General features: G+C 35.3%; 1 protein-coding gene and 1 long non-coding RNA gene across 5 annotated transcripts in view; both read left to right on the plus strand.

The window, feature by feature from the left end:
• ZFPM2 (zinc finger protein, FOG family member 2) overlaps window positions 1–23,917 on the plus strand; it is a 306,033-nt gene that overhangs the window by 113,650 nt on the left and 168,466 nt on the right. The gene's annotated exons all lie outside the window — the stretch shown is intronic.
• LOC135283497 (uncharacterized) lies at window positions 13,020–15,397 on the plus strand. The gene is made up of 3 exons (XR_010349233.1): window positions 13,020–13,788; window positions 13,902–13,955; window positions 14,779–15,397. It is a non-coding gene; the product is annotated as an uncharacterized LOC135283497 (long non-coding RNA).

The following is a 23,917-nucleotide window of genomic DNA, read 5'->3' on the forward strand; positions in this document are numbered from 1 at the left end:
AACAGTTAATACTTTAATAAGAGAACTTAGCTGGGAACATTAGGAAGTTAGTTAGAGACATTTTGCAGGCGCTTTTTCCCTTGTCAGTGACAAGGTAAGGTAATCCTATACACAGGCTGCTATTGTGAGATGAGAAACTGGCCTCCTTCACTGCCAGAGACCAGATGCACCTCTCTCTATCCTAATCTGTAAACGACTTAAAGGAGCCTTATCTCGGGGCTCTTCTGCTTCATTTCATGCTTGATTTACTTTAATTTGTCTGATAGGGCACAAGGATTTGGAGACGGCCCATCTTTCTGCAGAAAATGTTCAGATTTTTTTTTCCTTGGCATTGTTGTGTTGGGGGTTTTGACTTTTTTTATGTGGAGGAAATCTTGCTCCAGTGCAGCAAGCTGCTTGAGTGTGTTTAGATTTAAGCTACCCCAGCAGAAAAGAGTTTGTGAAGTGGTATGATTGTGTGATGGGCCACATTTACATTGAAATCACATTATACGATATATCTGGACTCCTGAAGGGAGCAGTGCAGTGGAGCGCTTGTGCCCACAAGATACTTTGAAAGGGCTATATATAGTGGCAACAATTGATACGAGATTTTACAGGAGACTTTATAAATATGTAAATGGGTGTTATCTGATTGGGTTCTTTGGCTACACATCTGTACCTCAAAGGAAGTGGAGCTGTGAGAACTACCAGGAAAACAGTAGTTTGCATTCTAAGTAAGGCTGAGAAATAGAAATGTCTCACAGGTTGACAGCGGGTCAGGGTGGAGGTGCTTTGCATACTTCGGAGGTAAGCCTCTTTGATGTGAAAGCGATCTCTTACTTCCACCAGAAAGGTAGAATTACCATGAACAATTTTCATTTGTTTTATAACATGGCTTAGATCAGGAGCCGTTGACCTTTAGCATTCCTTGTTATTTCTTTAAATTGCTTGTGTGATATGGCACTGGGGGGAATTGCCTTTACGTTTTTTGCATTTTAAAAAATGTACTTTCAGTGACCCATGGGAGAGAAAATAAAGTCTTTGGTACATTGATCCCTTGATTAGTTATTTCCTAAATGAAAATGGAAATACTGTTAAAGCAGTAATAATGCTATATCTTAATAGTTGAGAAGTCAATAAATGGCTCCCATGTGCTTCATTAAAGTTCTTAATGAAGCCATTTTTGATAGCTGAACTTTACATTATCTCTGCTGTAGTCAGATGCTTTTTAGGGAGAAAGAGGCAGTAATTTGATGGAAAATGGTTTTCTTGTTCACTCTAGTAACAATATTGCTAAAGTCCTGTGTATCGTAATACCTGTTTTATAGGGCCATGCAAAACCCATCCATCGTAAATATGGTTATTTATAGCCATGCTTAGAGATTTTTTTTTTCCTGGCAGTTCTTGTATTTTATTTTACTTTATTTTATGTATTTATGTCATGACATAGTCATACATTAGTAAAATGTAGCATTTTTTCAAATCAGTGTTCCAATATTGCTGTTTGCGGGATGCTCCAAGTATTTCCGTGTAGCCTCACTGCAGTGGCAGTCTCCTCTTTCCTTTACACCCTTGTTGTAGCAATTCTCAGCCATTTAATTCCTCCCCCCTCCTCCTTGCACTGAATTACCAGTCCTGACAGAGCCGTTCATATTTTGACAGGAAGGATTTAGTCTCTGGGATGAGCACACTATACAGCAATGAGCTGAAGAAGGGTGTGAAAGGCCTGTGGGCTCCTCTTCTGCCTTTCATGAACCCTTCTACATCCAGCAGAGTGGATTCCTTGTATGATCCCTTACACAATAAATATGAGAAAGGAAATCTGAGTTAGATCTTGCATGTCCTCCTAATGGGGCCTTCACTGTGGTTAAAGTTGTTTCCCTGGATTACTCAGGCTATGTTTATTGTGTTATTGTAACTAAGTATAGTACTTGCTATACAAGTAAAAAATCATAAGCATGTTACAGCTATATATCTTTATTATACAGAGCAAAAAAAACTCTATTTTCTCCAATTTTTAAAATAGTTCACATGAAAACCCGTTGGATTTTCAGACATAAAAAGCGTAATATAAAAAATGAGACTAGTGAATTATTTCCACTGTAACATTGGCCAACTCCCTGTTGCTTAAAATTTGACCTTGATTTTTCCAGTTCCCTATTCTGGGGAAAACAACCTGGTTTTCACTAGTAAAGGACTTCACTGGTGGATTAGAAATATGTTGGAAGAGAAGTTCTAAAACCAAACCCAACTGAGCTTCACAAAACTGAAAGACTTTCGGTTAGGTTTGATATATTTTTTTTATTATCTATGAAAGAAAGCTAATATTAGCTTCATAAGTTAACAAGATCTGATGCTTAATTCACTTTTATGTTTCCAAAATTTTGAAATCTTCTGGTAGAAAACATGGTTAATAGATACATTATTATTAGAACCATAAATACAGGGTGTGATCTAGCATATGTGCATTCCACTTGACACTTAGATAAGTATCAAAATGTCCTAATGAAGACAGTGTATGGAAACACCCATGTGTAAAGTTCTATTTTTACAATTTAATTTTAGTACCTACATGCTTTTCCCTAACACTTACTTCAGCTGAACGTGTTTACAGTACTATAAAAGGATAATTCCTTCCATTTCAATTTATAGAGACTTTTTTATTTTCTATTATTTTTGATCCACCTAATAGTAATTGAGAAATAAATGAACAGAAATAATAAACAGAAATAGGAAAAGGGTGAAAAAGAAGCTCAGAAAAACATGAAACATGAATTTCATCTAGAAGTGAAATTAACAATTAAAAAATCAATTCCACAGAGAACACGCTTTTTTCCCCCTCTTTTTTATCTTTTTCACAAAGTGGACAATGTTGGAAATTGAAAATAATGTAATATAAATCAAAATGGTCATTAAGCTGGTTTTGAATTATTTTATCAATAATTCTGTATGGTGCTTCCATATATATATAATCTCAAGGTCTGGGCAGAGTGTGGAAGAGAAGTCTGAAGAACCTGAATATGCATAGTACATAGAGCTGTTGTATAAAACCATCCTTCTCCATTTAGGAGAAGGAATTACTGACACCATTTTAGAGAGGAGGAGATGGATGACTCCCAAAGGTAAAGGTAAATGGTTTATTGATACTCATTGAGTCAGAGGTTACACAGCAGAAAAGGGGATCCTGTTTCTCTGAGGGTTTTTGAGGATATTCTTCATGAGCAATTTAAAATGCTGGTTTTACAGTGCTATATGGAATGTACTTTTTTCTTCTGAGTAACAGTTCAGACTCCAATGCATTCTTAGTTAATGTCAGTGGGAAGACCTCTGATCAGTTGGTTCAGTTCCGTAGATTTTATTAATAGGTAATTATTTATAATAAGTATGTTGAAAATATCAGCAAGAAAGAACGATAGACCTGGCTAACATTAAAGCTCTTTAAAAACACAGAAATGGTGAATTAAAATTTTCATCAGATGAAACTAACTTCCCATACAAAATATTTTTCAAGGCTTTTTCTTTGAATCTCTGTCGCTACTGATATTTATGGTTTCACTAACATGTTCAGGTAGAGAAATACCTGCCCTCATAAATCATTTGCAGATAATACTGGTTCAGACGCTCTCTGTCCAAATTGATAATGGATATCTGATTCAAAAGAAATGTCTTGTTTCTCAAAAGTTCTGTGGAGGATGCTGGAAGATGGTAAAGCTAGAAAAAGAAAAAAAATAATAAAAAACCCAAAAACTCAGATAGCAAAAAAACAAAAAACAAACAAACAAAAAAAAAAAAAACCAAAGAAACAACAACAAAAAACCCAGACAACCAAAGCAACCCTATTTTTAATCCTGTTTTTAATTTCAACTTCATTATTATCTGTTATGCTAGTTGGCAGAAGTTGGCAACAGAGTGAACTACATTAGGATTGCTTCATTTGTGGTTTTATAATTCAGACCACTTTCAGAAAGTTGAACTCATGTCTTGTGTTTATATTGGGAGATTTTTGCCAAATCAAGAAATAAAAATATACTGTAAATTATATAATAATAATAATACAATAAAGAAGCCCCCAAAGTTGCCCAGTTTGGAACAGTGCAGATTCCTCCAACTGAAAAATTGAAAATGCAACTGTATTCAGCATTCTTTCTTTTTTTCTTTTTTTTTTTTTAATGTGTTTTTTTTTTTTTTTTAATGTAACCTACTATTTAGAGTTTGGGGGAAATTTTTGGGGTTTGTTTTTGTCTGATGTGTTTAATCTTACTGATGTCTCTTGCTTTTGTTCTTGTACTCTTATCCTTCAACTTGCTGGATACAGAATCAGAGATTTAAAAAATACAAATGCTTAATTATTGCAAAAGAGATTGAATGTTAAGGAATTTTTACCTTACCTTATTCATATCTCTGTTTTGGAAGAGGTTTGGGCAAAGTCTGAACTCCGGGAGTTTTTTTTAAGTTGCCTTATTTGCCAGTAATTTGGTTTCCAGTTGTCAATGCCTAACTTGCGAAGAAGCCGTGGGGCAGGGCCATGCGAAGGAAATTAGTTTCATCTCAGTCTGAGGGAAGAAGATGCTGGGAAGGAGGGATGGAAGCATTGCTTTTACTGCATGTTTTGCATCTGTAGCACAAGCTGGCTCCTATGGACAACAGTTATGCAGTAAATTCTTAGGACAGCCAAGGACAAGTCTAGAATGTGGTCTGATAGCTTTAAAGTCTTGGTATTTTTGAATTCATTATACAGTCTGTATGTTAAAATTAGAGTTTAACTTCTGCTGTGATTTAGATACAATGCTTATGTATTTTGCTTATTTTGTCCTCCAGAGCCCCAAATCTCTATAGTTTTATACATCTCTCATGCATAACAAATTGAAAGTATGTGTGTTGATTTGCTGGAAACGAGTCATGCGCTAAAATCATGCAGATTTCTTTGTGTTCTTGTAACAACAAAACTGGTATGAGCAGAGATGAAAAAGTAGGTGGAGCTGGCTTTGAATGAGGTGCTCTAAATCCAAACAAGCTGTACGAAATAATATTGTCACAAAGGAAAATTGAAAAATACAACAAAAGCAACTTCAGACTTCAGAAGTGTTTCTGTTGCAGGTAAATGTTGCTGTGTAGTCGAAAGCTTTTAAGTGTCACAGGTCTTCTCATGGAGATACTTCTGAACATTTTCAAAAATTTTCATGTCTCGTAGGTATCTGTGTACCAAAACATCCTTGTGACAGGAGACTTTTAAAACTTTACATTGGTTGGTACTTAAGGATTGACTCACAGATATCAGCCCTTTCTTTTGCAGCAAGGACTATGGCAAAACAAGATTTTAAGATGAAGTCAGCATAACACCGTCTCTCTGCCTATGCTTTGATCTGGCTGTAACTCTGATTTGTACCAGTTGATGATTTAATTCTGTACTCACAAAAATATTAGGAATAAACTTGTTGAACTGCAAATCAGTGGTATAGGGACAAACAGAACATGACACCACTGAAAGAGAACAGTCATATCCTGCTGTCTTGAATATTAAAAGGCAAGAGAAATAGCAGTGAGTGTTTCCTAGCAGCATTTTATTCCATTTTATGTCTGAGTAATTCCGTTCACTCCACTGGACTTCTGATTTGTGTGAGTGAAGATGAGAAGGCCAGTTGTGTCCCTGGTAAAGTTGCAGCATTTTGAGGGAGTTAAAATGCTATGTGTTTTATCCCATACTTGTGCTTTTTTATAATTTAAGCATATTCCCCTAATATAAAGTAATCAACATTTATCAGATTATCTGCCTAGCACAGGAAAAGTTACTTTTTTTCAGGAATTAAATTTGTAATTGTTTCAATGATGGCTGAGGGCTCTTACCATTTGTTTAGGTGAATGAATAACAATTAGAATTTGATTTATAAAATAATATCTCCTTCCCTTCATGAAAGATGAAAAATAGTTTCTTTGATGACAGTCTTGGTAAGCTCTTTCCATTTAGGGTACCTTCCAGGTTTTTAGGTGTCATTTTTCACCTCAATGGTTGTTTGTTTTTCATAATAGAAATAGTTTCACCAAGTAATATTCGAAACTTTCTGAAATTATAGGGTGCTATCTTCTTCAACTATCTTTGCAATTATGATACGGAAATATTGCATCAGCAACTTTCTAAACATAGTATGCAGTGGTGACACGAGTTAATTGAACAGTTAGGAGATAATGCAGTATCATTGACACGATTTACTATGTAATTACCATTGTTTCCAGTGGAGTTATCATGTAGCTACCTCCTAATATCATATGTTATTTTGTGATAACTGTGAAATTTACTTATCATCCTGTTTTGAGAGACTCTGTTGGTTGTAGACCAACCCTTCTCCACAAGAGCTGTGTAATAGAGTGACCTGCCCACCAGCTTTGGAGTGTGACAATTAAATCACAGGTCTCCCAGTAAAGCTTTGGAAGAATATATTTCTAAATTCATTCAGAGTCTTGAATGGCTTAACTTCTTAATAGTCTTTCTTGCTGCAAGCATCTGTCTGTTTGAATGAGTTTGGCAGTGTTTCTACAACCTAAGAAGAAATGCTGTATAATTCAGCAAAACATTTCAAATATCTTGCTTTTAACAATAATATTTTTAAAAAATTTTGCTATGGGGAACAAAAATGTTTATTTTTTAATAGCTTACTTTATCCACCTGACTATTTTGTTGGTTTTATTTTAATTTCATGTTGTGATCTGAGAATTTACATTCGTTACCAGGCAGTGATCTGGTGATTTCATGATTTTTGGAAGCTTCCAAAACAATGGGAAATTCAGCAAAAACTTGAAGAACCATGGCTGTCCTTGTTAATTTAAGTAGAAAGTAATAAGAAATAAGAAAACAGAAGTAAGCATTCTGCTTAATTTTATTTTTTTTATTTTTTTTTCTTCTTTTTTGGTGAAAATCTCTCTCCAGATGAGAACTTCAATAAATTGTTCAAAATCTGTGGTTTTTCTTCTCACTTTTTACATTACTTAAGGTGACAACTAATTCAGGTTCCGTAGTTTTCTCCAGTATTTTGACAAGTATTTACATAAACTTATATGCTGTGCTTATACATCTAAAAACTATCTTGAAACTGTCAGTTTTGTTATAATTAGGCTTGTCTCAAGGTTTTAATTATTTTTGGTTAGAATTAAATGTGCTGCATTTCAATGTAAATTATTAACTTTTCATTTTATTTTCCTTTTAAAGTTTTTCTTGTTCACATTATGTCTCTTTTTTCTCATTGACTCAGCAAATGCACTAACATTAACAGTCAAAACAAACCGTTTGAGCTGTTAAACACATTGTATGTAGGAGTAGCAGAGTAACCTGAGGGCTCCGGTAAATTCATCCGTCATTTCTGGAAACAAGCGTTTTTGTTTGTTTTCATGAAATAAATTGAACTGATTGCTTATGTCTGAGTTTAACTTTTGTACTACAGGACAAAAAAAAATATATATATAAGTAGTAATGAGGGGGTACTTAAGAATACTGTACTCTGATATTTTCTCTGTTATCTTTTGATGTGGCAACTTAGTTTCATGTACATTCAATTCTACTAAAAGAGACATTTAGTTCTACTGAAAACACATTGGTTATACCAATTATCACCAGATTTTGACTACAAAAATTTTCTCTCTTATTCTACATAAAATAGAAGGAAATATTTTTTATATTCTATTAGATACATCAGTATGGAAGTGTTGTGGAATTTTGTCTATGTCTGTAAATACTACTGGAAGTTCCCTCTACTGAGTGCTCTCTCGTACCCTGCCCTGGTGCTCATACGCAATTGCCTGCTGGAGCATTCAGCAGTTTGCTGAATGAGCAGTAAATCAGCTGAGGTTAATAGAAGGGTAATATTACAAACAAGCAAACAAGCAAACCAAACAGAAACCCACAAAACAGAACAAACAAAAAAAACCCCAACAACTAAAGCCAAACCAAAACTAGGAGCAAGAACACATGGGCAAGAGTACTAAGCATCAGAAGAAAGTCAGTGGCACTTCATAGTGGGTAAGGGAAAAATATTTTAGCAGTTCTGCACTACCACATTAACCTTTCCTTTCTGTGTATATTAGGTAAGAAAAAGCTTTGAGGAGACTATAGTGCTTTTCTTCCAAAGTGCAGGATTTTCTCTCCACATCAGTTTTAGATGGTATCTGTGATCAAAGGGACATACACTGTTCATATGCTTCCTCTGTACTTCAGAACGAGGGGTGACCTGGAGGGTGTATAAGTGCCCTTGTGTGGTTGCCTGGAAACTTTGGCCCACACAAGTGTCAACTTTCTTTCATGGTTATAAAGGAAGACTGAGCCTCACAGAGAGCTTTAGTCTTGGAGAAAAAAGGTCCTTGTGTGTTTTAAAACAAGTGTCTCACCAGGAGATAATAGTAGAGCAGTGGGTTATAAATGATGTATTTTGTTCACTTCGCCTTGATAATGGCACAAGGGAAAAAAAGTTCATCGCTCTCTTATCAAAATACTGTGACATTTCTCCTTCAACTGTAAAATTTCCTATCACATTCCTCTGCTGCAATAGCAACTAAATTTACTCAATTGTAGAGACTACATAACCTCTCATCAAAAGGTGTCTTTTTTATTATTTCTTTTCTTCATGCTTATACTTCAGGAGAAGCACCAAGGTTGCTGAAATCACTTTTTACAGTGAAGAAAATTTGCTTTTAAGAAGCTTATACATTAGCTACTGACTGCTATGCAATACCGTGCAGGCTCGTCTTCTATGTTGGCCAAAGACAGCATGACATTTTCTGTTGTCATGTCTTTTTACACTGATCACATTTGTTCTTGAAGATGTATTTCAAACGCATTTAAAAATGAAGGTGACTAAACACTGAAGACCAGAAGCACTGCAAAACGGTGGCACTTCTCTTGAGTGACAACCTACTTCCAGTTAGTACAGACTGCTGTTTGACACAAGAGTATTCCTAAATGCTTGCTCAAAGCCAGCTGAAGTAAATGGGAAGTGATATCAGTGGGTTTTGGATAAGTTATGCTTTTGTCTAATTCAGAGGAGCAGTATGGTGCTATGTGTAGTAGGCTATATTTCAGCTGCAGAAGTTGGTGTAGAATCACTTACAAAATTATGAAAAACTTCTGCCACAGGAGACTGTTCTGTTTCTGTGGGTGTAATGGCAGACATCATAAAGTGTATAAAAAGTATATCCAAAGTATATGTCCATTTATTTTTTGACAGGTATTAGTATCAAGATATTAAAAAATCAGTAGTGAAATATGCAGCTTTGTGAACCAGATTCCCATAATTTAAGTTCAACTATGCAGCTTTAACTCAATATTTTGCCTACATCAATTTTTAATATGGATATATCAAAGAATATTACAGAACTGCAGCATATTGCTATAAGTGACTGAAGTGTTAACAAAAGTGAATACTGTTGCTAAAACGCAGGGGTAAATCTCAAAACAGAAACACATCTAAGAGAAAAGAAAGCTTAGTGTGCATGTGGAGGGTAGCCTTGAGTCAAGACTGCAGGCAGAAAGATACTTCTTTTCTTCAAACAGAGCAAATATTGAAGAACAGCTATAATGCCAATATAATGATTGACTCCTTACAATGGATCCTGCTCAGAGTTACAATGTTCTTCCAATTAATCTCCAGAGACATCTAGAGGATGGGTGACATTCTGTGCAGGACTTGGGGCTGCCTCCTTCAATAACAGACTTCTAATAATGAATAAAAAGCCCACACATTAATAATGTGCAACTATCCCAATACCAAATGATGATAAGGATAAAATCCTATGTATGTGTAACTGTGTTCTGTGCCTGGCATGCAAATGTTCTATTTCAAGCAATTATGACCTCTCTTATATTTCAGAGAAGAGTATGCTACTGACTGGATCATCATTTGGAAGAAATTAAAACTGGAATAATACAGGGATATGAATCTTTTATGCTATAAGTGATGACTGAGTGTGAAATTGGGGATAAGTGGAAGTTCATTGATGTTACATACTTCTCTTTCATACTCACATGGTAATCTGTTGGAAGGTATATTGTCTTTAATCACAGTCTTTTGAAACACAAGCTCATGGATGAGCTGTTTCTGAGATGCATGACATTATTTTTCAAGAGAAGACATAACCATCTGTTGCTATTTAGAAACTGCAAAGAATATTTTTATAAAAACTGCCCTTTTATTAACATTGCAGCTCAAGAAAAGCTCTTGGTTCAAAATTTGATGTTGAAACAGTGAGATTACATAGTAATTGAATTTTTATTTGCATTGGAATGGTCAGTGAAAACATTCAGCGTACCCAAGAAATCCCCCATCTCTTTGTACAAGCAGTCTTTGTTTTAAAGGACAAGGGTCAGTGGGGCAGTGTGTTCTCATATTAATCAATAAGTTTATGGTTTATGTATTAACCTACAAATGCATGCTGAGATCAGCTCAGAATTTTGTACACATGGCATCATGCTAAGTTAAAAAAATGTAACAAAGGCAAGAGGCTGGCCTTAACTGTACTGGTTTACTGGCAGTGCTACAATGCAACACAAAAATCTACAGGTCATTTTTTGCCTTGAAAATAATTTTTAAAAGTCTTGAAATTAATTTAAACTTACTGAAAATTGGGCAAACTAACTCAGATACTACAGTTTCAACATTGGTTTGCTATCTCTAGCTTAGCTAGTGTGAGGTGCTGAGGCAGGAATCCAAATAATCGTATTCTGGAAGAGTAAAAATGTGAGTCTGAAATGCAAAAGCATTTGTGGTGCTTTCTAAAGGCATGATGTAAACAACAAATGGGAAAACTGTACCATCAAAATTCAGACACTGAGGTAGGTGTAGCAGCCCCATACTCTCACTGTGGTACATTTATTGGGGATATTTGATTCCTGCTACCAGAATGTTACAGAAACAGGGACTAAATTTAAGTAACTCTCACACTTGTGACAAGTCAGTAGCCTTAAACATGGTTTGAGGCTTTGGCAGAAAACCCAAAATTTGTAATACAATGGAGAGTGTATCAGAATAACATTGTCTTAGCATAGGAGTGTATAGTTGAATGAGAAGAGGAAAGCAGATGTCACCCAGAGATGAGAGGTACTTTTGCACCTTTTCATGGACAGATAGGCCTACACAGAGTAGATGTATTTGATCAGTATTTTGCTTGATTGCATTTGGTAGTGTTATTTTTTTCATGTGGTTAAGATACAAAAAAAAAAAAAAAAAAAATTAAAAAAAAAAAAAAATCTAGTCTGACCTGGATCTGGTGAGTCTACCACATATTCTTACCAGGATAGCTGGGAACAAGATCCATTTGGAATTGTGAGCTGTAGGAATCCTTTTGCTAATCTTTTGAAGACTATAGAGACTTCACTTGTTTGGGAGTCCAACAAAAAATGGCAACTTGGCAACTTAAAAGTAGAATTTGTTTTACTAGTTGTCCCAAGAGTATGAAAATATGAGGTCTTTAAAAAAACTTTTTTTGCTTTCATACAAAGGTTTTGAATAACTTCTTTGGTGTGTTTTACAAAAATTATTTGGTTTTAACACTTAAATAATTTGTTTTCAGTAGTCTGTAAAGAGTGTACAATGGCTACAGACTATACAAAGGACACTTTTATGATGAAGAGATGAAAGGAAAGGGGATGAAAAATCTTGCAAGGGATTTTTTTTTTTTTTTGCTGAGAGCACTATAAAATTAATGACTGAATTCTAAAAAATACAGAAAATTAAAAAATACATATGTTATCTAGAATCTTTAGATTTTAGTCAAATATTGATTAAATGGTACACGAAGTTTTATTCTACAGATGCATCCAGTTTAAATGCTTGGACATGAGTGATGCCAGACAGTCCAAATGTGGTTAGGTGCTGTACATACATTACATTCTCTAAATTACAGTTTATTGAAGGTGTTACTGACAAGCAAGTTGGGTGTTGCCAGAATTGAGGGACATCTGCAAGACTGGGGTAAAATGCATATGAATGAAAAAGTTGGAAGGAATTGCAAATGTCTTTGAGACAGAAGTCATGCAAAGATAAATAGAAAGAATGACTGTAAAAGGAAAAGTGAACTTAAGAAAAACATAAAATAATCCACCTAGAGAACTTTGAAAGCATATGTTGAGAAGTTAAACATGCATTTGTTGTTTGATTTTGAGATGATGTTTGTTGCTACTTGAGCTGGATAAAATTTTATTAGAATTTTTTGATCTGTTTGCTGTCAAGTGGTCATGATTGCTGAATTCCATTTTACCTACATATTACAGCATGAAATTATAATACATTAGATGAAAGGAACAAAAATAAGATCAAAAAAAGATTTTATATTGGATTTCCATGCAGTATGTTGATATGCTGAATGCAAGGTCCATGATACTCTTTGGGTAATTACAATAACACTTAATTTTAGGGTTTTCTTTTACTGCGGAAACCAAGAGAAAAGTCTGAGGATGTGAGGCTTAAGATGAATGAGAAGGAAGAGGAAAACCAAAAGACCCTTGTGAACAAGGATTGATGCTTTCTGTAGTGGGAATGAACCTTTTGGTTTATTGTGTAAAGGGAAGTTTTGTCCTTGTAGTGCTATGGAGGTTTGATAACCAGAGGTGTGTTAGGTTGATAGAAAACAAAACATTAGACAAGGTAAAAAGATAAGGAATCACTGAAGGAAATGGAGACACACAAAGCTTTTACTCCTACATTGCCTGTGTTCACACACTCTTTTCTACACACATGCTCCCAGGGATGAGGAGGGAAAAGGATACTGGGACCCCAAAATAGGTGCTCCTTTTTTTCCTCCTGCACTTTTATTCATATGTAACACAAAATATGAAGCTGAGGCAGGGGTAAATAGCCCATATAACCCTTGTCTTCTCCACACTTCTGGCCCATCTTCTCCCAATTGTCTTTCAAGTAGATAAGATAATTTACAACTTAATTATTTTCTCTAATTAATATGTGCAGCACAGGAGAACGAAAATCACTTAGTATGGAAAAATTATGGTTTGTTTGGATATGCAAATGTGCTACTGTGAGTTAGCAAGTTCCATACATTTAACTTCCGTCCATTAGTGTGCTTTAGATTGTGAATTCAGAGGAATTTGACTCAGTCCTTTGACCGTGTTCATTTAGTCAGCCACTGTATTCCCTTCTACAAGTTATAAGCCTCAAGCCCAGCACACATCTGCATTTAGTGCCTTTAGCAAGGAGATTTAAAGCCTAAAAAATATCATTATGTACAAGAGGCATGCAGGTTGGGTGAGATAAAATAATTGGTAGCAACATTTCTCCATTGGTGAGCAAAGGCCAACACAGCAGTTTAAACCCCAGAGCCCCTGGGCAGAACCCTAGAAAATGTTCTGTTATTAGCAATGCCTTTTGGTGGGTGAATAAATGAACTCCTGAATGGTCTTGGTGTAACTGTTGTGAGTGTAAACATATGTGAAAGGAGAGAAAGCAATCATACAGAAACCATGATGACTGGAATTTGTTGTCATTTCTTCTTTTAAAATACTTCCACACATTGAATGCTACTTTCTTCCATGGTAGAGTGGATCACAGGAAATGCATTATTGATTATGTTATTGTAAATTGTAAATATTGTAAATGTTATTTCAGGTGAGAGATATTTTGTATTATTACTTGTGCAGAGTTCAACAGTCGTGAGATAAAAGGCCAAATGGGAATTTCACTTGATGGAACACATTAGATACTCTTCTGTTGTGGGCTGCCAGTAGTGCAGCAGAAATGCCAGAAGGAGATGTATTAGTTAGAAAATTCAGAGCAACTGCAGCCTACATTTCTGGAACTGGACAACTTTAATCAGGTAATCATTTGTCTATATGTCTATGCACAGTGTCAGCATCGTGGGGTTGAATGCTGGTGATGTGGCTTTCTTCCAGATGGGAATTCATCTTTTTCCCTTCTTCTGTTTCACAGACCTGGTGCAAGAGAAGAGCCAAGCCTTCAAAAGCAGGTGCTGGAGGCTTTCAGGTATGTGATGTCCAATGCCTGAATCACAAAGCAAATGTTGTGACAGGGACACTTCAAATGTTTGTGCTGTCTCTAAAATTCCCATCACCTTTAATATTGCACTTCATTATAAATGGAGATTTTTAAAAAATATCTTTTCTACTCCTGCAAACACTTTTACAATTCTCTTCTGTAAAAACAAAAACAAAACAAAAACAAAAAACAAAAAAAAAAAAAAAAAAAAGAAGAGAGGAACAAAGGGATAAGAACAGCTATAGGTAGTTACTCTCATCTTCTACATGCTTTTGTATCATTAAAAGGAGTATGATACCGCAACTGGAAGATTATGACTTCTCTTAGTTTCAAGCAGATAGTTCCAGGAAAGTGAACAGAGACATGGTATACTGAGTCTAATTTATCATACTGTTTTTCCACCTGTGAAGCCTGAAACAGTGAAGTGTTTAGGTTGAAATACTGATCAAATTTGCTGTTTACTAGAGGATGGCTTTTAGGTTTTGTGGAATAGAGTAAGAACGAAAGAGCTGTTAGGCTGTCAGTAGCTTTTAGCTATTGGCATACGGAACTCCTGGAGAAAATGAAAACAAATCAACCAGTTTTTCTGCACAAAACTTACAAGCACTTTACTCCAGAAAACTGTATTTAAAAAGCTACAATAGTATCCTAATTTGGACAAACATTTTATAGTTATGAAGTAATTTCAGTGATCTGAAAATCAAAATGTACTTTCAAAAATTTTATTTTTGTAACTTTGAAATGTTCTAGTGTAGTGAATTTTTATGTGTGTTTGAAATTGCCATTCATTTCCTCTATGATTTTTTTCCAGAGTCCACAATTTATCACCCTATCATATTCCAGAGAAAATCACTGCAGAGTTGCACATTCGTCATGGCTTTGTGTTTTTTTAAAAGAAGAACAGTAACTGTAAAAACTTGCTCTTGCATATTCAAAAATGTCTTTGAAAACATTTGTGCAAAGAAGGAAGTAACTGCAGAGAGTCATTTCAGACACTTCAGTTTTCAGTAGAAATGCATAAACTGCTGAGAGGGGGCTGAACTGGTGGTAGGGTGAACATTCTGTAGAAACAGTACAAAATTACACTGAACTCACATGTTGAACATGCAGGGCCTAGCTGCAGAAACCTACTGAGGTCAATTAAAATCTTGATATTAATTTTCATAGGTTTCAGATTAACCTCATCTTTATTTTGTGGAATTACATTATGATGGATTTATTTTATCCTCAGGCTTACATGCTTCTGTCTTCACACTTATTGTTAAGTCTTCCAATAATGCTGGTTTTAATTTGGCATTCAAATTCTGTTCCTCCCTGTGAGAAATATGTGTATAATACAAATAAAAGCCAGGAAATGGTTATCTGAAGATGGTGGTCTAAAGAAGAAAAGGTTGTCTGAAGAAATGTTCTAAAATGCTAGCTTTTGTTTGATGGAAATATGTTTTAGTTTGACTTTAAACTATTTAAATAAACATTCTTTATTAAATAAAAAGTGGTTGGTGTGATAGTCTGTAATGTTTTTCTCAAATCATCCATCCTTGTTGATCTTTTTTCTGTTATGTCCACTACTGCTGATAATCTTGAATATTTCTGCATCTGCACTTCTAAATGCCAGACTCTTTTAGGCTCTGTCTCTGAGAGTCTATAATTAGTCTTCTCTGTGGCACATGATTATAATGTATTAGTTTATCCTTGTAATGCATTGGTATAGTTTTAATATTACATAAAATGTGACTAGATTCCAGCATTGGTGAAGCTGCATCTGTAAAGCTACACAGTCCTAAAAACTTGTGAAACTAATTTTTTTTTTCATTTCCCCATTTCATCCACAGTGTAATGAAATGTATCAGTCTGAGGATAAATTATGGGTACAGATTTTTTCATAATATATCTGGCAAGATAGCTCTGAATCAAATGAATAAATCAAGACTGTTTTTAGCCCTCCAATTCTGTGTGCTTAGATGTCTGTGGCTGATGAAGAGCAGTGCGCCAGGAATCAGGATTCTCACTGTGCCATCTCCCAGTCGATGCAGTCTGTATCCCTTGAACACTAAAAGGAAAATCACAATGAACCAATCACTCTCTTTCAAGCTCTGCCTATACAGGTTGGTATTAAAGTGGCAGGAAAATGTGTGCCAAAAGTACACCATAGTACAGTACTGTCAAACTTGGAGTGAAGAGAGGTATGTGAGCAAAGCTCTAGCAAAAGGGAACCTTTGTGTTGGCCTCTCCAGTTCGAATTCTCCCCATAAAGTCAGGAATGTGGACTGGCCAACTGCCCCCGGGATAATTTAGACAATTTGGAAGACCTAATTCAAAATGTTTGTCACTGAGAATTGTCTGCTTCTAGCATTGCAATATTGTTCTATACAATAATCATCTGTTTAATCAGATTACAAAAGCAAACATTCACTGCCTGTGTACCTGTGTCCAGAGGAGTTTTTGTAGCCCATTCTTATGTGCATCTTTTCCGTCATTCAGATTGTCATGTTATTTTGTAACCATGGAGAAGCAGGGAGGGATGCCTGTTGGTCGAATTTAGATTTCTCCGGCTGAGTGCAAACCAATTTTTGAGAAAAATGAGAAAACATTTCTTAATGTAAATTGTACTGTCACTCCCTTATATCATCAGTGCAAAATGGATTTCTTTCCAGATCATCTGAACTGTATAATTAGCATATTGTTAAAGCATAGGTTTGGATGTGCAATATTGTATACATTTTCAGTGGCTCAAGATAAATGCAATTGCATCAAAGAAACTAATAATTGGTGAAATAATAAAAGTTTGGGTTTTTTTCAAACTGAGGCATCTTATAACAACTTTACCATATTTTTCTCTAAAATTATTCTTTGCAATTTTTTTTAATCTATCTGTATTTTGAGTAGGAATGTTTGACAGGATATGTAAATAAGTATTGCTTCTAAAATGGTATAGCCCTTCTGAATGGGATGACCCATTTTAGGAAGAGGATAGGATTTCAAGTCTGTCATCAGTTCCAGAAATATTGTGTGTGATTTTGGTGCTGTGCTCCCTATTGACTTAACAATCTCTTTACCATAATTTTCTTATATTTCTCATATTTTCCTACTGTTTTGTTATACAAAGGTAGGGATTAATTTGATGTAAGTTGTCTGGAAGTCACAGTGTGCTTTTCATTGTTATTTTATGATGATTTATGTGCTTTAGACTTCAGAATTATCCATATGCTATATTGCCCAGTAACATTTAAAAAATACAATATGGTTGCTGAGTTTAATTCATTTATCTTGCCTGGGTATTTGGAGCATGTATAAAATGTAACTTCTCCATCATGTCATAAAAAGTTATTGCACTCCTAGGATCATGAATTCAAGAAACATGACATAATAGACTGGCAAATATGGCCTTGTGTCTTCTGATGATGATCCAAATCCACCCACTTATCTTGATCTGCCTATATTGTTAACAACATGAGTTGTCATAAAACTAATTTTTCATTTTAACTGTTCTTTATGTACAGTGCAGTGTAGAATTTACTTTTTATTGCCTTCAGAGGGAAGTATCATACCTCTCAGTGAAATAATGGTTTTGTCAGACACTGGTATCTTTATTGTATAGTGCTTTTAAATTCTACACTATTTATACCAAGCTCTTGTGGTGTAGGACAGGTGAGATGTGATGCCTCTGTTTCTCCCGGAGAATACTTAAAGCTTTCTAGATACTGCAGTGTGCTGTTGATATTGTAGTTGTGTGATCTGTGTTGTAGCTTTCAAAGAGAATTATTTTGTTCTTCTAAGTACTCTATGAAAGTGCAAAATGTAAGCAGCCACTGGAAAGGACTGACAAACCTAAAACTTCTACTTGCAATCTTCGTATTGATTTGCCTTCTTCTTCCTACCATAATTATACTCATTCAAAAGTGCAGACATTGATTTGCTATTGGGGGTTTTGTTTCATTTGTGCATGACAAGGAGAAACAGCAATTTTATTGCATGCAGTGCTAGTGTTTAGTTGTCAGGAGTTGCTTAAATGGGTGATTGTGAAAAAAGTCAAAGAATGATGCCTGATTGTAAAACTCTTTGGGTCCAAGAAGATAAAAACAGACAACACATTTGTCCTGGAACGGCACTGAGGAGTCAGCTAACACTCAAACTGAAATTATTTCAAATGTTGTAAATATTTCTAGGAAGATGACAAAAAATTAGAAAAGGTGTTCTCTGTGTACTTTGGTGACAGGTAAGAAGGGAATAAATGGTTTACTTTCTCGTGTTACCTAGAATATTTTGGAACAACTGAACTCAGTATTTCAAAGGGTTTGCTATTTTGTTGAGTATATCTAAGAGATATAAAGCAATATAAAAATATTTTCTCACCTACCTAAATTATTTGGTTTGAATAATTTCAAGAGTGAAAACATGCAATGTTTGAATTTAGATAAATTCCAAAATCAAATTAAAGCAAAGACCTCAACCATCAAGTACTATATTTGGAACCAGTCTTTCTCTCTAGATATCTTTTCATGTTAGTCAGAGAGTACGGGATCTGAGCGTTGTTTAAGTGCTCCAAAAAATGATATAGAGTACATAGCAGAAACATAACCCCCACTTTCAAGCCTACTTGCCAGAGACAAAAAAGATGCAGAATATTTGAAAAGGGAATTCCTTTCAGAATGCCAAGATTTGTTATTTTTTTTTTGCTGTGGGGATTACAGTATCACGTAGAAGCTGTTGGTTTCTACTGACACAGATCCTTTTGTCCTAGATACTATACTTTGTAGATAAATAAATACTTGTCTATCTAGCTATCTAGCTATCTATCATGCATATCTGAGTATCTGTTTAACATTTTTTATATGTACATCTATATATACAAACACAGTTACAGTCCCCATTCTGGATTGCATGTTATTTAAAAAGACAGGCCAATAAAAGGTGGGAGAAAGGAATTATTATTACTTCCAGAGTTACAGAGAGATTATGAGTGATATTGGATGTCCCATAGGAGGTAGGCTTAGATCCAATTTACCAAGCCCAGATCTTTCAAAGATTAAAACTAAAATGTTTGCTGCAAGACTGGCCTTCTCTAAAAGTCTGTGCATCTTTATTTGATAGTTTCTTGGAACTGTTATTACGATATGCATGGGAAAGTACTTGCAAAGGCTTGAGCTACTTGTTTGTGCTTTGGTATTGGCTTTTGAATATCTGTCTCTCATTTAAGAAAGTAATTTCCAATATTTTTTAATTGGTTGTCAAGAGGAAAAGGCAGCATAAGCATACAAAAAGTACCATAACATATCATGGCTATATTTGGCACAGTGGAAGACTTTGTAAGCTGTGTGGGTTTATTTATACATATATTCTCACATATGAACAAGTTAAAGCACGAATGTTACAACCCAGCCACAAAGATATTTTTTTTGTGTGTGAAGTTATCTTATTGTTTTAGAATTCTAACATACTTATAAATGTTTACAAAACATGTGAAAAAATTAAAACTTATTAGTTTTAGAGCATAGTATGCAATTTTCCTCCAGGTATAGTATTATTTCCTCCAATACTTCCATGTTTATTCATTTACATCAGCATAAAGTTTGCAAAATGGACTTTTATTTTATTTAATTGTGACCTTAATGCTTTTGTAACTTGAAAGTTTCTAGTTTCAGCTTAGGCTTGACTGGCAGATGATCTCTGATCAGTGGGGGGAAGAAAGAAAGTTATAAATCAGTTGCATGAGGGAGAGCATATGGGCCTTACTGCTCATGTCTTTTCTAGTATTGCTTCTGGACATTGTTGGAGGCAGTCACTGGGAGCTTGGGTGTGACACAGTACTGAGGAGGAGGCTGGTGGCAGCTGAACTGCCCAAGGAAGCAATGTCCAGGGGACAGGAGATGGGTAGGAAGCTGGCTTTTATGGAGAGGTACTGGAATATAAAAAAAGAGTGGTCCCAGCTCCTGCGTGAAAGTTCAGGCTTTTTCAGATACTGAAAGGCTTGTTTTTTGAAACCACTAACTGCAGCACTGGTTATGTAAAAGAAGGATTTGTTTCTCTAGATATTCTATTCCTTTAAGCTAATGCATTGTGTATCCTGTTAATGTACTTTGTTAATTGAGATGAAAACATATGGGAAAAAAAACCTGGTAGAATCAAGCTGTCTTTCTCCAAGATTCCCATTACAGCAAATTGTCTGTGCCTGTCAAAAAGGAATTGTTAAGTTGAAAAGTATTTATGTACATCAAAGGAATTGTCACAGTTAAAATAGAAATTTTCTCTTTGCATTGATGCATGTGTTTTTTTTAATGGGGAGGTAGACAGGAGCCAATATTTTTAGGGGAATTTTTATTCTATTACACATGATTTTATAAAGTGCTGATTTTATTATCAGGGGAATAAAGATTCCAAACTGCATCTTTTTCAATATGATCATTTCATACGTACTTATCCTTTTTAACTCTATATATTTAATAATAGACTATGCGTCTTATATTCTTACAGTAACTCACCATTGCAGGATAATAAGAAGCTGTTAAAAATTGACATTAATATTTTTAAAACATCATAATATACGGTTGGTTTTAAGGCTTCAATGACAAAATAATTCTGTAGCCCAGATACATTTTGAAATATAATTCTTTAGATCACTGTTGACACTGTCTGCTTCATGACTATGTTTTGCCAGAAATACTTTCCTACTTCTTCAAAATAATGAGTTTATTTTAAGTATTGTGTTTTCAGAAGCAGTGATTGCAACTGTCAGGGAAAGTTAGGGCTCCTGTCACTAGCACTGACTTCCTCTGAGACCCTGAGTTTCTTATTTAGGCTGAAATTTTTAGTAAGGCCATGGAGTATGTGGACTTGTTCTCAATTATGGTTTACAGACATAAAGTCTAAGCAGTGAAGTCAGTTTCAAGAGGTTATTCTTCAGGAAAAAGTGTATCTCCATCCTACTGCCACAGAACATGTGCCAGTTCTGTCTCTTCCTCAGGCTCCCCAGTCACTGCATCTGTCCAAGCAGCAATGGGGTGTTCAAAGCCTGTGCTGGTAAAAGGGAGGGTGGTGAGGCAAGGCAATTTGGGATATGCTTTACACACATGATGGCCCTGAGACTTACTCATATGAAGGTCAAGATGATTCCTGTACAGAAGGCTGCCACAAGACCAGTATTCTACTTAAGTCTTATGTAAGCCTCAGAGTAGGATTTAGGCAGTGCCCAGGACTTGTGCTCAATCTCTGTTCAAGGGTTTATTTCACTCTAAGTTACAAGTCTGCTGTATAAGTGAGCATCACTCTTTATATCAGCTTCAAAGTCCGGGCTATGCTAAGATGTAGGTGGATGTGGAAGCAGTGTGATAGTCCAGGCTGAGGCACTGAAGGGTGCTCTGGTCCATGTCCAAACCCAGCAGTCAGTTCCTGTCTGGCACCATGTTAAAAAGCAGTGCTGGTCACTGCTGGTACTTGATCACAGAAGATGTAGATAAGCACATAACTCATGAGTGCTGGAGCAGTGCACAGCCATGTGTCTGTTATGCATGGCCATCCTCAGCAAGTGCAAAGGAATTATTAATTTGAATCTTGATATTGTACATTATAGTTATACTACATTTATCTCTATTTATAATAATGTTGCTTTTCATATAAATTGCATTTATAATGGATGTGACTATATATTGCATGCATGCAGTGGAGCATAGCATTCAATCTCCCTTTGTTCCCGTCTCCCTCTCACTTTCCTAATCTCAACAATAACTAGATCTTTTCGATGGTTGCACTAAATACTGATAAATTGGAGTCTTTACTGAGGTTTTTGTCTTTTTCTTTGTACTCTCAGAATTTTGTTGGAAACATTGAAAGGAAATAGGAAAATACTTTTAAAGCATCTGCTTCCTTTGCAAGACATTTGGGCAGTTTGGCTCACATACTTTTAGCTAGATATTGGTGTCTAAGCAGTGGCTTCATACCTCTGAGTATGCATATCTGATAGAAAGCAAATAACTTATCTGCTGTTACACAAATGAGAGATGAAAATGGATCCTTCTATCTCTAAGCATAAGTACTGTAAACTGAGAAGACACACAGATACGGTCACAGATGATCTCATTGCTTTGCTTTTAGAGTAAAAAAGAATACTTTTCAAAACATTTTTGCTCATGTAATATATTTAATTACATAAATATGAATACGTCAGTCTTCATACTAAGTTAACTTCAGTAGCTTTTTACATTCACTAGCAACAGAGGCTGCATGGATATTTTTCTTTTTTCCAAGTAAAAAAGAGATCCAGCAACTGGGTAAACATGCAAATGTCTATGATTATTTTATATAATTGTCATATATACTTGTGTAAATAATACTGTTAAAAAAAAAAAAGTGAGCATCTTTGTCCTGGTTCAGGGCTAAAAGGATTCCAAGAAGTCCTAGGGAAAGATTGGTGTAGGTGATGGTGAAATGTGAGATTTTCTCCCATGCAGAATAGTATCTATTTCAGAAAAAAATTTCAGTCTGTGTTATGTAAGCTGTATTTTCAGTTGTGCCCATTTTATATTTTCTTACATACAGTGCTTCATAAACCTCTAAGTGTATTTCAGCTATATGAAGCAAAGAAAAAGCAGACAAACTCAGAACTGAAATGTTTTTGCATATATTGGGGAGAATCTGCACACAAAGGGACATTTATCAGGGGCTACTGTTCCTCTGCTGAGGGAGGGAGCATACCCAGGAGTATCCAGAAACAGATGATGATCTTATCGAGAAAACCTTCTTCAGCAGTATTGTCAGCCTGCTCTTGCCAAGTCTGGCATTTCTGTATCCTGTGTATTCCTGATGGAGAGAAAGGGAGCAAAGCTGTGCCAGCTGCAAGTAGCAGGGATGAAGAACCTGCTCAGCCTGCTGGGTCAGTGCAGTGTTGCAGTATAACTGGGAGTCGTGTTTGCCACTATGGTCCATGTGAGAATGCAGTTTACACTATTCCTTTCATAGAGAACTGCAGTTAGGGCTCTTTGGCTACACGGGTCGTCTTTGGGGATTTTTTTTTTTCTGTATTTTTGTAAGTACTTCTACTCCAGGTTTACCTCAACATATGGAGGCAGTAACAAACCTCTTGAAGTACACAAAGATGGAAAACTATTGAGAAAAACAAAGAAACAAAAAAATTCTTTTCTTTTGAGATGTGGAGGTAGAAAACAGAGGGGTAAATTTGCCTTGCAGTTAGTAGACTTGAAAATTAAAGATCTTTTCTTCTTATTTCATTTCAGGATCAGGTTTTTGCCATGATGGCTGGGTTTATTTTGCCTCATCTATTTGTAGACTAGATGCTGATATAAACACTGTATTTGCTCTATTATGTGGATCATGACTCTGAAGCAAGTGAACAAACCTTTGCCATTGTTAGATTTTTGAATATATGTATTTTTCTTTCTACTTTTTTCCCTTTTTTTTTCTTTAAGCATGCTTCTGTAAGTTTAGTGAAGCAATCCAAATAAAGAAAAAGTCTATAGACCTGTGTAAAAATATAAAATTCTAATCAAATTCTAGCAACCATGTTCATTAGGTACTCCCTCCTTTCTGAGTTCTGGGGAAAAACAGTACTTTTAGTTCACCTTAAACCATAAAAATTATTTTAATGGCATATGTGATGAAAAATTGTTATTTAGTTTCCATTTCCATTTCTTTATTATCTACTCAATTTATGTGCTGTTAACGTTTATTCAATTTATTGCTCTCCCTTCCAGTTCCCCCAAATGTAGAATTAGCATTGTCATTTCAAATTGGTGCAGATAGTGTTCACCACCATAGGTCTGTGTTTTTCTAATCTGGGATGTGATCCTGTACTCCTAAATTCTGTAGATTACAGGAGTGGGAGGTACTGTAAGAAGGTATTTCTTTTGTATTTATTTTATGTAACTGAGTACAAATAGAGTGCTAAAAATCTCAAATAGAGAATTTTTGAAGTGTCAGTCACTTCTTTTGACACTCTA

Source organism: Passer domesticus, chromosome 1 (assembly GCF_036417665.1).
Source record: "Passer domesticus isolate bPasDom1 chromosome 1, bPasDom1.hap1, whole genome shotgun sequence".
Classification (NCBI taxonomy): Eukaryota; Metazoa; Chordata; class Aves; order Passeriformes; family Passeridae; genus Passer; species Passer domesticus.